The following is a 13000-nucleotide window of genomic DNA, read 5'->3' on the forward strand; positions in this document are numbered from 1 at the left end:
TCAGAATTTTCGAACATATGCTACTGTTGGAGAAATGAGGGCCGGTTATTTTATCAAAGTTTAGCAGTTGTCTTACAAAACCGCGTTCTAAACTATCCTCAATTTAGGCGAACCTTTCATCTGAAAGTTTATATTTGTGAACAGTGTCAAGAGGGCCGAGAACTAACAGGTGGAAGGACATTTATTTTGTCACATCAACCCTCTTATCGAGAATACCTGAGGCCCATTGCCATCGTCAAACCGCGGTTTGGGTTAGACCTACCCTGCTGGCAGAGGCGTTTATTTGTTAACTTCCCCTGCGGTCCACGTAAAAATAAAGTCCTCTGCGCTCGGCCTGTTAAATCTTCTTCGAGCATGCGCGGCCTGTTGCTTAGAAACAAAATAGTTCTCGGTAGTACTCGGCCAACTATATAGCTAAATAGGATGCGTGCGCATAAAAACGTGTTTAAAACAGGTTCTGACCGGTTTTGCAAATCAGATTATCCACAAACTTGGATAATTCCTAGGCGCATGCTCGAAGAAGATTTAACAGGCCGAGCGCAGAGGACTTTATTTTTACGTGAACCGTAGGGGAAGTTAACAAATAAACGCCTCTGCCAGCAGGGTAGGTTAGACCTCGTTTAAATAACCGACCCTGAAACTTCTAATTTATCCTGTTTCTGGAAATTGGCAAGCTGAGGCGAATCTCTACCTGTTTTCTTCGTACTTTGTTATGCTCCTGACCGTATTTTGCCAAAAGCTCGTGGAAAAGTAAAGGCAAGTATGGATGTTCTCCACTTATGTGAAGACTGTGAAAAAGTGTGCAGTGACAGGAACTCCCATCTCAACTCAACGGAAGTGGGCGTCACATTCAAAACAACCGTTAGGCCATATTGCTCGAGCGTGAGGTATATTGCTCGAGCAATATTGCTCGAGCCATATTGCTCGAGCGTGAGAGCGTGTGGTATTACTGGATAATGGCTAAGTGTTTTATTTTTCTCCCTTAATTCATCACCAAAGAATCTTAATTGAATACGAAAAAATCGCCAAGCTGCGTACAGCTTACGGCCCACTCTAACGACTAGCGCCGGAAAGAGATGGTGGGCGATAAATGGCGATTGCGGATGCTGACTATGCAGCTTAACCTCCTCCATTTTTCGCCCTCGTGATCGTTTTTTCGCCCGCCGCTGTCTCAGTCAAACTCAACTCTTTTAAGAGTTAATACTCTTGAACGCGCTCTTGTTATTGATTCCCCGATGATAGCGTCGGGAGGTCGCCGAAACGTCGGAACATTACAACGTTAGTTATTACTTGCTGGAGTATTTTCTTATGCACCTATTTTTCTATTGTTTTTCTAGAATTAGTCAAATTTCACCCGAGGATTGCGAGGGATTGCGCTTCCTATCAGAGTTTTCGATTGACAACTATCGATTTATATTTGAGGTGGCTTCAATTATAAGCCTGGTATTTTCTAGGGTCACCTCGCCATACATTGAACTATCGATAAATTGTCCGTATATTAGGTAAAAAGGCGAATAAATACATAAATTTGCATTTGAATTTCGAACACGTTTAACTTCTCTACCACTTTCTTGACAGTATTTTGATCACCGACAGCTGTTACGATGTTTCAAGGTGTCTCAGTGAAGCTCTCCTCACTGTTTGTTACCAGAATTCATAGATCAATATACGCCCGCTGACCAATGCCTACGCATAGACGGTTTGCATTTAACTCCTGTCTCACGTAATTGTTATACTTTCGCTGTAAAACTCAGCTGGGTGTCTAATAAAAACAACTTCTATGACCCATCATGGGAAAGCCATCAATCGCACGATAGCGTGTTTGCTTTCATGTCGTGTTCTTACTGGGCGCCATCCCGCGTTTGGCAACATTGCAGTCATTTCAAGTTACTACTAACTAGCAAAGTGTTGGCCCATACACATTTACGGTACTTAAAAATCTTCGACTTCTCGGGAACAAGAAATCCACGACAAAATTATTTTTAATCATATTTTTAAACAGATCCTGTTTTGACGATTTGAAGGGACCACGTATTCGACAATTTTCTCCCATAATGTGAGGAAAGGTGAAGCCCTCTGGTGATTTCAGCTTGCTTTCAGGCGTTCCTTTGTTCAGGGGAAGCGCAATGGTTTTTTTATGGAAGCGCAATGGTATAGCGGCAGAAGAATCGGCGGTCAGGAATAAAGAAAGGCTGATTTCGGCTTTGGGTATTGTTTTTCCCCTCCCGTCATTATTTGTCGCCGTCACACTAGTTTCCAAATTAGATTTGCATGATTGGATCTCACCCCTCGAGGTGGTGTCTAGTCAGAATTTACTTTCATTTTATAGCTCTATGCAGATCTATGTAAATCACGCGAGTTGGAATAATTGTCTTTTCGAAATAGTCAAATTCATTATTTTTACCCTAATAAAAGTGTACGGACTGTGTACGCACAGCAGAATTCGACGGTATCATTTCCCGCTACTCCTTGAAGATGAATCGCTAAAAATTCGCAAGGCTGTTTAGTTAAGAATTTTAACCAGTGCTTATCATCGAATGTTTTATTTAAGCCTACGATTCTAATCTGCGTAGTCACGCGATTAAGAGTTCAATCGAATTAAACCCTCCCTGGAGGTACATCCTGGGGAATTATTCCACGCACTCCTTCAGGACTCGTGAACTTGGACCAGATCAATTCCGTGGAAAAATGAAAAGTGTGGGCTTTAGAGACTGAAAATAAAAATAGGTTCGACTTCCCTGATCTCCTGCCAATTTAAAAGCGAAATGCGACAGCTGATAAATTAAAATAACTCCCTAAGCCATTCGGTTTTGCAAGCTGATGCCATTTCTCAACTTACTAATTTGTTTGTTTGTTTCTTTGTTTTGTTTTATTTTATTTTTTTTTCATTTTTCAAATAAACGGGGGTGGACTTCGTCATGAAACACCCTCGTGAATTATTGATTACGTTATGACCCCACTTCAGAACTATTCAGCTCGTTAAGACTTCCCACTATCAGTTTCCCGTCACACGAAAAAGAGTTATTCAGGATCTACTTTGCCTAGCCAAATCCTAGCATGGTCAATTGAATTCAGTGTACATGAGGAAGCTTCGTTCGGTAGCAATCATTCTCATATGTGCACGCTGGTTCAGTACAGGGCCTAACTTTGTCGAATCTCGCTAGAAAAGTGTGTTTTTAAAAACGGAAAGTTTTGACGCACAATAACGTTGAATGACGTTGGGCTGCTCTCGACAGACAGGCGGGCATCACCAGATGAATTGGCGCCAAACGATCTTTAATTTCTAAATAAGGAAGACGAAAAGAAAAACGGAAAACGAAAAGTTAACCGCAACAGTAACGAGAGCCGAATACAAAATAATGAAAAGAAAATTATAAAAACTAAAAAAAAGCAAACCGAAGGCATTGAAACTCACATACAACAAATGATACAAGGAAACCGAAAAAACACCCGCAAAAAAAAGCAACAAAACAGATGTCTCAAAATCATATGCTTCCAAATAAAATCCACCATTTTTGATTCTGAATATGAAGAAAATTATTGAGGGCGAATGAAAAAGGAGAGACGTCGAAAATGTGTTTATATTTCTTATTTCGTCGAAGAGCGAAAGTTTTGTTTTCGGATGGTAAAAAGCAGCATCTCAACCGTTGTTTTTTAGGCAATTGTTGGTTTTACAAATTTCCGGAGAGGCGGTCCTCTCGTTTCAGGAGAAACCTTGTTATTCCCCTGTCATTATCGAAACATAAACTTATGGCACTATGGCTTTAAAAAGCTCTTGAAAGCAGACGCCTTGACAAATATCATGAGACACTTGAACTCATTTCAGAGCTCCGAAATCGTAAATTTTCTCGATTGACAGCGAGTGCATGGCCTAGTGATTACTCACATCCCCTAGCTCCCATCCCCTCCCCTCCCCCCCACCCCCATCCCCAAAGGAATAGACGGATGTCCGGTCCCGCCTTAGACATTTTTTAAATATCTTATTTCTTCAATTTCTCGTCAATTCTGTGCTTGTGTCGCCCATTCTCCGTCGTTGCGCCGATCTCTTTAAGAATGCAAACAAGCAGGTGAAAGCATTATTTTGATTTTCCTTTTTCAGTTGACGTTGATAAATTTTCCGAGTCACGTTCTTGCGTTTTGAGATCACCATCTGCCTGATTCCAAATATATATCTTGGTTCCAGTCCCTAACAGGAGAAGATTTAGAAAGCTTGTTAACGAACCCCCACTCCTTCAGCTTGGTTATCTTCTACGGTGACCGTCGCGAACGTTTCATTGAGATTGCAAAGAGCAAACTGTATTTCAGAGCTGTTGACTCGATTTCTTTACGAGTTCTCGTCATCTAAAACTATTTTGGCATTCGAGCAGGCCCAGAAAAGGGAATTTCATACTCTTTCCGGTATTTACGAGATGTTTAATTCGATGAGATCTAGACTAGTCAAACGATCTATGGTTGCGAAAGAACTTCTCTTGTTTTTCCTCTTTTGCGGAGCGGGATTTACCTCAGCTAATTTGGAAGAACGGGAACAGAGTTCACAATGCCGTAAACAAACGGTGTTTTGTCCTTGCAAGGACAGGCGAGGAATGACTGGCCATATGCTTGTGATAACATGTAGCGATCAAAACGATCCCAATAATCCGCTTTGCCAAGGAGAAACTTTAATCTCAGAGGATTGCGGAAAAGGTGAGCTTGTATGTTAAAATTACGGTGCTACTTAAATGTGATTCGTTAAGCGTATAATTAAACGTGTGGAGATCTCAATCATGTGAAATTTTTTTAGCCGTTGAGTGGACTTTATAGCCAGTTTGGCTGATTTGAATTTAGTTGTGCAACTGGAAAAGTTATATAAATCGATCAAGGAGAGGGACACTATTTCACACTTGCACTCTCAAATTATAGTTCCAATATTAATAATTGATTTGATATCACTTCAAAACCTTCAAAGGAAAGTAGAGCTTGAGGAATTGCAAAAAATTAATGGTATTAATGATAAAAAAGATAAGGCAAATTTCTTAAAACCTGAAATATGTTGTCCCAGATTCAAGGCCTTAATTTTTTAAGCCTTTACCTTCCAGAAGTGATTAACATGTATCTTCCCCCCACAATATCCATACATTACCCAGCAAACAGTTAATGAGAATATTCAATTTTTTTACTATATAGTACGATACTTTATTTAACTTGGAGTTTACAGTCCTAACGTCACCAGCTAGTTTATGGGTAATCATGGTCTTATCAGGTAGAAGTTTTTGTCTTGATCAAATATCAAATTCTGATAACTATTTTTCAAGGAAATCTGTAGCAGGTAGAAGGGGGACTATAATCAGTTAGATCTTGGGGGTCAAAGAGTTCTTCGTACGGAAGTTTCGTTTACATACATGTAGAATTTTTTACCCTAAAATTATTGTTGAGATGAATTTGCAGACATGAATTTGTAAACAGGATTTCTGACTTTTCATAAGGCTGCTTGCCATACCCTCTTTGGATTGTTTTTGTGAATCAATAATATAGTCAGTTCATTACATAGTGAAATATTAAACAATTTGATATCATAAATAAAACTGGAGAAGCATTCATTATTCTTATTTACCTCTTGTACAAATTTCAAAATGTAGGACATAGTCCACTGAGTGACCCAATATATTCCTTATAAAAACATGCTCTGTTCCTCAAAATACAAAATCCTTTTCAAAGCTTCAAATGAAAATTTTCATCTTTGTTTAACCTGTACCATTAGGCCCTAATCTTCCCCTGGGGAGGCTACTCAAGGAAAGTTTGGTTGCACATGTGCATGGTGGTGTTAAAACTTTAACTCCCCAGAATCGACAAGTAATACTCCCCACTGAGTGCCAATATTTGTTGTGAATTAGGCAAGGAATTTGGTGTGACATCAAGATAACATTAAGTAATGGATAAGCTTTTCTGTTCTCTTAACCTGCTTACAAGAGAAAATATTGGAATCATCTGGAAAAATTATTTACTTTTCACTTCTGGGTGGTAAATGGTTCAAACCCTGACAAGCTTAAGGAAGACTTTCATTTTGGAAGTTAAACTAAATATTTTATGTTTTCATAAAAGTTAGCATAGTATTATCAATCAAAATTATAGATTGGAATGTGTCAATTAGCTCTTTGTTGACACTTTGATGTCTATTGACCAAAGTTGTTCGTCAAAGTTTGAGTTTTCAGGGCAAATTTGACTGAAGCTCAAGGGAAAGTAAAATTATTTTGAGTAAATGCATGGGGAGTTTGGCATAATCATATTTGAATTAGAGGGGTTCTACTTTACATTGTTCATTTGACTAGTTTTTGAATTTTGTGACAAGTGTCATCATAAAATGGTGTTAAACCAGTTAGGTCAAGGCCAGAGTTATAAAGGGGCTTTGCATTACTGGTGCAATAGTTGTGTGTTGGTTAACACAGCTGGCTATTTGCATGTTGATCGAACTTTGTTATGGTTTCGATTTGAAATTTCATGTTGGTCAAGATACTAGATAATTTGAGAGATTTTGGGGGCAAAATAATAAAGGTGGGGGCAAACTTGTTTTACTGCTGGAGACAAAGGTGGTCAGGCAAACTTGCTATGTGGTGAAACCACCAGCTACCTCAGAAATAATTTTCAAATTAATAAAAAGTAATTTAACAGACATGTTTCAGGGCATTGTTTATAGATATTATTTCAAATAGGGTGTGTTGTATGGAAAGAGTAATTGGAGAGAGTAATTGCATACATGCCAACTCTTCTAGATTATCCAGTAGTCTCCTGGATACAGAATAAGTCTCCCGATCTTCTGTGTGGCTCACCATAGTAATAGTAAACACCATAGTAACTATTTTAAAATCATTTGGTTGTTCTCTAATTTAGTGAACTTTTCATCAAAGCGGCACAGACGTGACACTGGAAATTGTATGAATGGAATCATACCAGGATCCCCCCACACCTCAGATAAAGACCCTCAAGCACAGATGATCAGTGGAAGTATTATAACAGGTGTTGTGGATGACAGCCGCACATTTAAATGCAAAGTCCATTCAAACTTTTCAGCAAATGTAACTTGGCTGTTTAATGGCAAACCTCTGGAAAAAAAGTGGAATTATTCACCTGCATCTTGCAAACGAAATTTAGAAGTCAAATACATTTCAAAAAGTGAGGCAGGAAACTACACATGTGTTGTGACAAATGAGAAGGGAAAACAGGCATCGGCTCACGCTAAGTTAAATGTTTTTGGTAGGTAACCACCTGTAAAGGTTTGTACTGTAATCTTTGGAGCAAGCTTTTCCCCCTCAGATGACACTGTACTTACATAAATTATAATCCAAGACATGTAGCTCAGCCAGGTCATCCCCTAATTTGAAGGGATGAACCATCATCCTTAAATTATAGTAGAGACTGAGCAGGCTTAACTGCTACAGTATATTCTAGTGCTATATAGAGTTATCTCTTTAATGTGTGTCTGATAGGTTTAGGAAACTGTTGAAATGATCTCACAGAACTGACGCATGCTAAAAGCAAACAAGTCAATTTTAAATTTTTGCTTGTCATTAGCACCCTTCAACACAGAATTTGACGAAACAGGAGACTGACGCTTTTCTTTGCTCAAGAAAGCAAAGAACAATTGGAGATGATGATAATACTGTATTTACCCGTGTATAATGCGCACTTTTTTCTACAAAAATAACCATCAAAATCACGGTGCATATTCTACGCGGATTCCATTGTTTGTCACGCACGTACGTCCTAATTTGCATACGTTAAAACAACAAAAAAGTAACACATTTAAGGCTTTGATTGAATAACTTATTTTCAATGAAAAGTTATAGGAGTGGTGCATAGTAAATATTTACACTGAAATAAAGAGGAAAGACAAAAATTGCTAAATATGTTTGCAAGTGTGCAAACAGGCATGTGGATAACTTAGATTTCAGAGTGGATATGCAAATTTAGCCGCATGTGAAGAAATCTCATGTCACATTTTTCAGTGGGAAGCAAGAAGAAAGTGAGCGAGAAATATTTCAGGACAAGAGCTTTATTTAAAGCATGCAGTTCTTGATTTGCTGTTATAAGCAAAAAACGCGTGAATTTCTTATTTGTACAAAGCGCATCCAATGGGATTTATCTTGGTTATATTGTTGTTTACTTGACTTTATGGCCAGAAAATTGCACAACGTTAGTTTGGAAATTGTAAAAATACGATGACATGACACAAAATCTTCAATAGTTTTCGGACATATTGTTGCTCACTCATTACCCTGCGAGCAAAGCCTTTTTAACCCGTCCTCGAATCGCAAAGGGAAAGATTAGGCTCTGCCGACATCCTGTTGTTGCTCGTTTGAACATCCACGGCGGTTGCCTAGAAACTGATCCTTTTCCACACCCCCCTTGAACTATTTCTGGTTCCGGTAAACTTCGCACAATTTACGCCATATTGCATTTCTGGGTGCAGATTTGTTCATCTGTTTACATGCAAAACAAAGGCTAGGCACCAAAACCGGTTTGAATGGAGGGAAAACCAGCTTGAGTAGCCCGGAGATTTTGGCTTTCGGCATTTCAAAGCAACAACAGGATGTCGGCAGAGCCTTTTCCCTTGGAGGCTTAAAAAGAAGAAGAAAAGAAGAAAAGGCTTCGCTCGCAGGGTACTCACTCATAACATTTACCGGGCCGTGGAATTGTCAAATGAGCTAGGCCTCGCTTGAAGTCTTAAAGTTTGATTTCAATAATGTTGATTTCAATAATGTCATAAATATAAAGTCATAAGTAACAAAAGATATTGATGTTAACATGGCTAGTAACATAGTCTTATTAATAAATAATTGTACAAATATTTAACTTGTCTTTTTTGCCGCGAAAAACATTTTTTTCTGATAAAATAGGTTAAAAACAAGGGTGCGCATTATACATGGGCACGCATTTTACACGGGTAAATACAGTTGAGAATGAAAAAAGCTAAGAATTTTGATCTTTTAGTAAATAGGGTATTTATTGCGGCAGGGGTTAATGGCCATCTGTTGTATGTTGATCCTAAGACAATAAATGAGTTACAATGTCCTCTGTACCATGTGCATGGGGGTAGTGCAGCTGGATAATGGTGGAGAGCCTTGAATTTGTGAAAATGCAGCCATAGAAAACTGGAAAGTTATTTTTTGGACCTTGAAAAAGGTTTTGACATAAAGACAAGATTTTGAAAGTGAACTGATGTACTGGATTTGAATTATATTTTTCCAAGCTGGATTAAGCATAGAACTAATGAAGTTCTTGTTATTTTGCAGTGTAAAATCTTTGTTAGATGGCCAAATAGCTCAGAAAAAGTCTTTAAATTTGCTCATAGTTAATGGTTGTCATTGGTAAAGTTAAAAAAAACTGTTTGATAACTTATTTTTCTGAGGAATTGGTCCTTTAGTGCAGAATGTGGAATTTTTGCCCTAACCTTCTTCAGTGATTCTCTGTAGAAGCTGTAGGTTTACATGTTGTTGCTCTACCATGAATGTAGGAGAATGAAAAAAATTATGTAGCTTAGAAAAAGTCTAAATTTGCTCACAGACATTTGTTGTTGGTGCTGATGCAGTGGACTAGAACTGCTGTTCAAGATTAAATTAAATGCATTTTATTATCATTAATACTTTAGTTAACTTGGCTTTGATTTAGAGGAAAGGGTTGCAGTAACAATGGATTCTTACAGAGTCTTCTGTTTAATTTTAGCAAGAAGTGCCCCAGTTATAGAGTATGCAAGACTTGAACGTGGGGACATACCCTACATTGGAGCCACAGTAAACATAACCTGTAACATCCGAAGCACTGATCAATCAGTAACTGGTTCAGTATGGAAGAATGGCAGAAGGTTAAATGAGGATAATAAACAACTGAAGTATGAGTATCATCATATAAGAAAAAAAGATAAGCCTACCCTCTTACTTACTAAACTGGAAATTAAGGACATCACAAAGGAAGATGCTGGAAACTACACTTGTCGGGCCACTGGATATGGCAGGAAGTCATACAAATCATTTCTTCTTAAAGTTGGTATGGTAAATTACACTTTTATTTAGCATTCATTTATACAGTACCATTTACTCCATTTGTTGAAGAATCACGCGCTAATTTGTATGTACCCCTCATCTTACAGTGCTTCTCTCTCTCTCTGTGCTTTTGTAGGTTTTTGCACCAAAAAACTTTGGTATTTTGTCTTTGGTGTTAATTGTGATTTACAGATTTTCTATTTTTAGCGTTTGTTTTTTGTCTAAAATACTAATGGGATTTTCAGATCATCCTAATATGTTGTGTTCCATTGTTCCTCTATGGGTTCAATTGTTTCTCTTCGATGTGTCAAGTGAAAATTGTATACCTCTACTGATCTTGTCACCACTCATCAGATAGGTTAGAGTTTTGATAACAGGGATATAAAAATATATTAGTTTTGATGGTTTTTCATGTAGTTATTAGATTTTTATCCAATTTTTTGGCAGTTTTGCAGTTTAAGATTGACTAATAATAAGACTGACTCCATCGTACTTGACAATTTCTTATTCCTTTAATTTATACATTGTAAATTTAAAGCACTTGTTTGCATGGATGATATCAGGTAATCTGAATTAACCTTTCACAGTTTTCATGGTTTCGAAATACTAGCTATCTTGAATATTGGGAGAAGAATTGAAAATCCCTCAACAGAGTATTGGACTGAGTTGACTGGATAGAAAGGAGACACAACAACAACAACAACAACAACAACATTGACTTTACTTTTGAAATTGCAGAAATAAAGGCCTAAGTTGAGTGGATAGGAAGGAGAGTTGGGTTACACATTGTTGAAACTAGAAATGTGTGTTTTTGAGGGGAATGGTTGGTCCAGTACTAAAAGTTCCTCTCTATAGCTTTCTCAGAATAATTAATGTCACAGTTTTTACAATTTGCTCTTTAGGAATTTTTCCCATAATACCCCTACTCCCAGGTGTGACCAATGAGTTTTTTTTCTTTACATGATCTATATATTTTCATGTAGAAAGGTGATAAGTAAAAATTAAGCATGACTGTCACTGTGCCAATAAAGACAACAGCAAAAAGTACATTTTATCTGAATGAACACTAGTTTCTCAAAAGAGGTTGATTTATAAGAAATGTATATTTGTAAAGCAGGGGTGTAGCCAGAACTTTTCAAAGGAGGGGTCTCACTGGGTCAAACAGTGGGTTTTGGCCAAATTGTCATGTCAACCTGAAGGCTGTGTTTTACTTAAAGTGACATTAGAAGGCTTGCAGGGGTGGGGTTGGGTGACAGGCACCCCAGGACCCTAGCCACGCCCTTGTATAGACAGTGCAGGTAATTGATATTTGGATCCAGAAGACCTCTGCAGCATACTCAAGAGTGACCAAATAGGAATTTCTCCTTACAATGTCAATACAATTTCAAGCTGAAGTGAAATGAGAAGAATGAGGAATATCCACCAGGTTATACTTTACCACTAGATTCTCAGAGCTGAAAGTATGAGAAACATTTTAAACACAATGGAGAGTTGATTTTTAATAATTAATTTTGTTAATTACTTGTATGTGTACATTGGAATAACAAAACTTATAAGCTAAAGATAACTGTTGTTTTGAATTATGTTGTAGAACCATGTCCAGCTGGATTTTATTGCCCTCCAGGAGGAAGTGCTCCCATTCAATGTCCTCCAGGAACATACCAGCCAAACAGTAACCAGACATCTGAACACGCTTGTAAACCGTGTCCAGCTGGTTTTTATTGCCCTCCAAACGCAACTAATCCCGTTCAATGTCCAATGGGGACATACCAGCCAAACATTAACCAGACATCTAAATATGTCTGTAAACAATGTCCAGCGGGTTTTTATTGCCCTCCAGGAGGAAGTGGTCACATTCAATGTCCTCAAGGAACATACCAGCCAAACATTAGCCAGACATCTGAAGAGGCGTGTAAACCTTGTCCTTTCTTTACTAACTCATCAAAGAATCTAGGCCGTGTTGGACCAATGTTAGATGAAGGCGACTGTCCAGAAGAAGATCCAAGTAAAGGTACTGGCTCCACAAATCAATGTTAGATAGAAGAATTTACCCCACTTGCTTTTCTGAGGGGTGTGAACAAAACGTGGTGTAGGCCATGGCCTACCCCATGGCTTACCCTATGGCCTACTGGTGGTCAGATTTTTAAAAGCATAGCACTGCTGCAAACATTTCGACATTTTTCTGGGGACTCTCTTACCAACAACTTTCTTCTGCTGTTATGGCAGCCATGTTCCGATCAACATCTATTAACCTTCTGATAGAACAAGGAAATCAAGAAATAGAAGCCAGACTGAGTTAAATGCAACTTTTGGGCAAACATCATCATATCAGCTCTTCTTTCAAACTAGTGCAATACTGGCCTTCTCTCTGCATTTGCATTATTGCATGACAGAGTGAGGAAAATTTTAAAAACCAGCAGTCGCGGTCAACCAGCAGTTGTTTTGTATGTCCTGGGGTGCTTAATAATAATAATAATAATAATAATAATAATAATAATAATTATAATAATAATAATAATAGTTTATTAAACTCTCTTGCTGTAACTTACTGAATTAACGAGTTATGATACAATGAAAACTTAATAAGAACGACTATGTACATTTCTGTACACATTAAGTACAAGTTATATACACCACACAGAACATACATCACATTTGTTAAAAATACTTAAAAGTTAAAAAGTCTTCGGTGCGCTTTGTTCTACAGGTAGTAACGTTTCTGCAAAGATACAACTGGTCTGATTTGTGCCTGAGGTTATAGGGAAAGGTATCGTCTAAGCATGTTGGTAGAAGAGGGTGGAGAGGGTGGTTTAAGTCCTTCATTTTGCACATATACTCTTTACATATCTTATCTCTTCTATACGCAATGGTCTCCATCCTTGCTAACTCGAGGGCTTCTGAGTAACTATCGTCACATGGGAAAATTATCTTAAGCGCCCTATTCTGTATGGATTCAATTTTGTCAGACAGATAACCTGGAATGGATT

General features: G+C 38.0%; 1 pseudogene across 1 annotated transcript in view; it reads left to right on the plus strand.

The window, feature by feature from the left end:
• Positions 1-3987: 3987 nt before the first annotated feature.
• LOC148716910 (uncharacterized) overlaps positions 3988-13000 on the plus strand; it is a 15147-nt pseudogene continuing 6134 nt past the window's right edge. The window contains exons 1-4 of the transcript XR_015995278.1: positions 3988-4683; positions 6865-7227; positions 9697-10017; positions 11605-12024. The product of XR_015995278.1 is annotated as an uncharacterized LOC148716910 (transcript). The remainder of the gene's footprint in view (positions 4684-6864; positions 7228-9696; positions 10018-11604; positions 12025-13000) is intronic.

This window comes from Stylophora pistillata, chromosome 14, assembly GCF_964205215.1.
Source record: "Stylophora pistillata chromosome 14, jaStyPist1.2, whole genome shotgun sequence".
Classification (NCBI taxonomy): Eukaryota; Metazoa; Cnidaria; class Anthozoa; order Scleractinia; family Pocilloporidae; genus Stylophora; species Stylophora pistillata.